Source organism: Rhipicephalus sanguineus, chromosome 10, assembly GCF_013339695.2.
Source record: "Rhipicephalus sanguineus isolate Rsan-2018 chromosome 10, BIME_Rsan_1.4, whole genome shotgun sequence".
NCBI classification, from domain to species: Eukaryota; Metazoa; Arthropoda; class Arachnida; order Ixodida; family Ixodidae; genus Rhipicephalus; species Rhipicephalus sanguineus.
This window is the reverse complement of record NC_051185.1, coordinates 58612703-58618365: the sequence shown is the minus strand read 5'-3', so window position 1 is coordinate 58618365 and position 5663 is coordinate 58612703.

Sequence of the window (5663 nt, the reverse complement as noted above, 5' to 3'; positions counted from 1 at the left end):
ATTGGAGCTCACTCATACTCATTCGAGAAATATATTCTGCTCTGAGGCCTCACTCGGACTCAGACTCACGAAAGTTTTTCTCAAGCGGACTCACCCTGATTCAGGCTCACTAAACTTTTTCTTAGCCGAACTCACTCGGACTCAAACTCACCAACATATTACTAAGCCGGACTCACTCAGACTCAAACTCACGGCTTGACCTGAGTCTGAGTGAGCCTGAGTGAGTCGACTCATGAGTCCATTAGCGTAAAATTAGCTTTCTTCATTATGATGGCAATGCTCTTCAAAGCCGATACCTCACACGGTGCTCTATACGATACGCCTTTTGATCTTGTACCTTAAGACGAGAGTTATCAGTGCTTTCAATCCAGTAAGGACATTTTTATGAAATACGCGACTCACACGAGATAATTTTATCAAGAAGTGTCCTTGATAGATTTTCTGGGGGAGTTCATGGCAACCTCCCGCCCCTTTTATCAATAAGTATTTGATATATGTGTGAATAGACTTGAGTATGAACGTAATTCGATATAAAGCTGATAGTAGTCCTGAAGATGAGTAGGTAGGATCACAGGTCGGCAATAAGAGGTGGAACTCACTCCGACTCCCTCAAGAAATATATTTTGCGCTTAGGGGCGCTCAATCGGACTCACACTCACCACTTTTTTCCTCAACTGGGCTCACTCGGACTCGGACTCACTAAATTTTTCCTCAACCGGACTCACTTGGACTCAAACTCACCGAGAGATTACTCATCCGGACTCAGACTCGGACTCACGGCCAGATCTGTGTCTGAGTGAGTCGACTCATGAGTGAATTTGCCGACCTTTGGTTATATACTACATATGCGACTCTTCAACAGATTAGTGTGCGTATACCACTTCCACATTTCTCTAGCGTCATTCCGCACGTTTCGCTCAATGTGAAAAGCGCCACAGTCACCATCCAGCGCATGCTTCGGATAACATCGATTCCCACGGTACGTGGAATCTGCCCAGTTTTTTCGCTCGCAACCAACGGCACCGACGCCGGAATTTGTGAAGCAAGCTCTAACGTTATCGTGTTAAAAGCTAGTGCCCTCACTCTCTCTCGGGATAAAACATATTTTGCCCATCCATACTAGGATCTCGTTTTTCGTTTCGAACGATAACTACGAGTTCAATCCCTCGTCCGCAGGACTGCTGTTCTTTGCTCTTAAACTGAAAAGCCATACTTCTAAGTGGTTTGGTCATTCGAGGAGAGCATTTCATTCTACAAAATCGCCCCTACCAGGATAAAAGAAAGTTTTTTCCGAGAATCTGGAGGCAAGCTCCGATTCGCCTTAGGCGAGGAAAGCGCAATAGAGAGGCACACAGACATGGGCTTGTATGTACCCCACTTTTCCCGCTTTTCTCATGCACGTTTGGAATACCCACTAGACCAAATCTGCTGCCCTTCTAAAAATTGGCTATTCTTCATATGTGCTTTCTGGCTTTTTTTCCAGCTTCGCCCTTGTTCAACCTGCACCGTGTCGACATTTATAAGCTTTAATCAGAGCAAAGGAGAGTTCCTAAAGTGGCGCTGTGCCGTTTGAGACGTCGGCGTTCCCTGACGTCCCAACGACATCCCCCTTCATTGTAACGTTCTGCTTCTCCCGTTGCGCGTACTCGTTGACGAGCTGCTTCTCCGGGGCCCCTTAGACTCCGTGCGTCGCGTTCGCCACCGTCTTCGAGGGCAGAACGAGCGTCGCCGAGGTGACGGACTTGTCATCCATCTCAGCGGCTTGCCTCAACGTCGTCGACGCCGTCGTGGTTGCTGGATCGCGTTGTCCCTGCTTAGCGCGCATCCGTACATCGCGCGCCGCTTCAGCGCTGGCGTCGTTCTTCGGCAACGTCCACTCGCCTTGCTTTCGTCGCCCAGGCCCGATCTTCAATGCGATGAAGGACTTCGTAGCCTTTCCGGCGACTTCCTGCGGTGCGCCGTCGTGCGGTGCGGCATCCTTACCGACCAGCGATTCGGCGGCGCTCGCGTTACCACCTCCTACTGCCGTCGCCTTATCCTTGCCGCCGACGGTAACGTTCTTGTTCGGCGAGCCGGTTGCCCTGGTATCCACGCCTACGGCCACTGTCCCCTCCTTTGGTTCGAAGGTGGTTAGGCGACGGCGCTCGATCGGGGCACCAGGGTTGTCGTTATTCGCCGCGTTCGTGTCGCTGCCGTCGGAGCAGCTGCACTGCGGCTGTCGCACGGTGGTCGCCTTCTTGGGGAGGACGTACCCGTGCGACTCGTCCGCCTCGGCGTCGGCGGCTCACAGCGACATGCTAATGGCGCTGGCCGTGGCGGCGGTCAGCACGATGGCCACCACGGAGTACAGCCAGAACTTGCTCCTGCTGTTGCTGTCGAGAAAGAAAGCAACGGAGGTAATTACGGTTCAATGTAACCGCGTACATCTCGTGTGTGCAATCCCTGCTGAACGAAGGAATAGGTACAATGAAGTAAAATTAAGAAGTGCAAGGGATGACGTTGACTTCGCGCAATAGCAATGCATTCATGACGTTTAGATTTTGTCTCAGTTAGTAGTATTGAAAACAGCAAAGTGCTCGCCTGGCTACTAACTTTACATCAGTGCCTTTACATCAGTGCCTGTCATAGATTTTACTATTTGGCGATTCTCAGTGCATTAACACAGCGCATAGTAAGACATGCCGTACATTCAGCACCTAGAATACTGTTGACTTCCTCGAGGTTCCTTAAAGAATGGGATTCACTGCCTTGTTTAAGATCCTGCGAAATGTCTAAGTCTAGCTAATGCTTTCGAAAATTGCAATGATCTTTGTCCTGTGTTTGATGAATTTGAAAACAGATTATTATTTTCTCATGGTTCGCGAGAAAGCTTCATTTAGCACGAAGTCTTTATATACTCAATTGTGTACCTAAGCTTTGTTCCCCGCTCATTGCAGGGACTATAAACCTGCTGATATGAACCGCTCCAAGCTCACCCGTCTGGCTCCGGCATGGTTCCGGTGTCAGTGGAGGAAGACCTCTTGCTGCGATCGGGGAATGATGCGCCGCTGTACCGAGACCTACGCTTGCTGTCCACGGCCTTGCCTCGTCCAGACCCCAGGGCGGCCGTGCTGGTCGACCTGCTGGTCGTGTCCGAGCTGCCGCTGCCGTACAAGCGCATGCTACCGCTCGAGGAGCTCGACGTCGAAGAGCTGGAGCTCTCGGTGGACTCGCTTAGTGGCAGCGCAACCAGCACCGCAGTAGGTAAGGTTGTTGGCGCTGCAACTGCTGCTGCCTTCGCAGTGGGCTGTTGAAGCTGCGGCTGCTGTCGCGGTTCCGCATGCCTCTGGTTCTGGCCCTCCTGCTTCGGCTTGCTAGAAGTCTTCATGAAATCTGTTGGCTTCTCTCACTGCGGGCGGAAAAGATGTGATATGAGCTTAAAAACACGATGTTTCTGTTGCCCAGAATCATCATTGTCATGCGCGAATGCAGTTTTTGTATGGGCCATTTCTTCAAGCGCGACGCTCGTTATCATAGAAATGTTGTAGCATATGCCATCTATCAGCTGATGCTGTTTTCGTTATCACGTTCTCTCAAGAACTTACACGCGAACAAGCCGTCATCTCTCCAAGAGTTTTCGTGTAATGCCGTTCTAGACACCGAAATATACGTACAGACGCCACTGATCTCTCTGTCCGCGTGTAGCACAATACTATGCACCTATTGTTCAAATTTGTGTCCAACCGATAGCTCAGTGGTTCGTGCACTCGGGTGCCATAGGTACGGTGTCGATCTCGCGTGTGTGCAAATTCCAGCATAGGTATGGAGAATTTTTTTTCGTGCTCTGGCAGACGTTGTGCCCTGACGACGGCAAAAGCTATTCAATTCCGTTTATTTCAACATCAAATAGAGACAATAGAAGCGTCACAGCAGTGTGCATGGATGGGAGTGAAAGTAAAAAGCCATTAAGGCTTCACGAAGCCATCCCATTGGACACACAGCAACAGTAACATAAAATCATTAGCCTAGTCTTTATAAAATATTAAAACATGGCTATGAGTATCATGTCGATTACCTTCTAAAAACACGTAAAAGGTCTTTACATAAAGACACGGTATAAATAATTTGATGTCGCAAACAGTGTTTTTGTTAGCGGCAGTAAATAGATCGTCATTTGGCGACCACGGTTAGTTCGTGTGTAAGGTGTAATCATCGGTGGCTCGTGTGCTGTACAGGCAGTAGGGTGTTAAACGCGCTAAAATAGTTAGAAAAAGATCACGTTTTTTTTAAATATTTTTTGCAAGTACGATATAGTTTCAGTAAAATATAATTGTAAATGTCATTGGTTATAAATTCCGGACTTTGAAAGGAGTATAGCGCAATCACTGGTGACGACAGCGGTCGTTGTCAAATGGACGAAAGGGACGGGCACAAGGCGAACCCAATAACTGCCGTCGCGGTAAAGGCTCATTCACATTCACGAGTGGCATCGGTGGCGCTATGATTTGCGACTCGGCCGAAAAGAGACTCAAGGCGACCGACATGTCACACCCGCGTGCAAGTTATACCCGTCACCACACCGAATTCGCGTCTTCTCGCACTGTCATTGCCTCGCAAAATAGGCTCACGTCCGGTTACTGTGCTTCGGATTCATTCCAAGGTTTAAAAAAAAATCAAGCACCAAGCGACTGAGCGAAATCAGTACCTTTTTCGACCAAATTGGTAACCGTCGTTTTGTGGCTCAGATGGTCGCAAGGTGACCTGTGCTAATCGCAAGTGGGACTGAGTCCTATTAAAAGGCGTTAATCTCTCGTTATACATCTGTGTTGGCCTTTTCTCAATTTTAGTACACTTTCGGTTTCGATAAATCTGAGTATAACGCATGCTTGAACATTACCTTTTTTTCAATGCAATTGCTTGAAGATTACATTTTGCACCAGTTGCGGAAGATACACAGAAGACTATGGAACGTGCGCTCCAGTATTTCATCTTCAGGCGTCTACTAAAAATCACAATGACATCAAGGAGCACCAAGTTCTCATCTACGCTTCGCTTAGCCTGGGGACAAGATTTGTAAGGCAGCGCAAGAAACAGAACAGTACTAACCTGGACGGTTGCTGCTCTTTCTGTACACCGATGATGTGTCAGGGCAGCGCCTCTACCTCCGGATGCCGTTTCACCGATGGGTGTAGAAGGTATACATTGGGACGACAACAGCTCGCAGAGGCCTTGTTGAGCTTGATGAGCGAGCGGTTCAAAGGAATACCCGATGTTTTACCCGCAGCGCGTGGGGAAGGAAACCGTGCGCTCGTGGACGGCCCACTTGCTTGCTTGCTTCTTAGTACTGGCTCCTACCCACTATGGTGGGTTGCCCAAGAAGCGGGCAGTTAATTTAGATGTAAACATAAAGACAAAAGCAGGGCATGGGGAGAATTCACATTCCTCCAAGTTCTCTTTCTTCTGAAGGATGACCCAGTTACCTACTACAGGGGAATCGCCAACATGTGGTTTCAGATGTGTGCTCTGGTGCATACGGAAAAGTGATACCCTGCTAACGATGATGATGATGATGATGATGATGATGATGACGATGATGATTCGTTTCGTGACGGCCCTCGCCCACTAAGGGGGATGGTCCCAAAACCAGGTGGCAGGATGTTTATGACAACGACTTATCAAGCTAA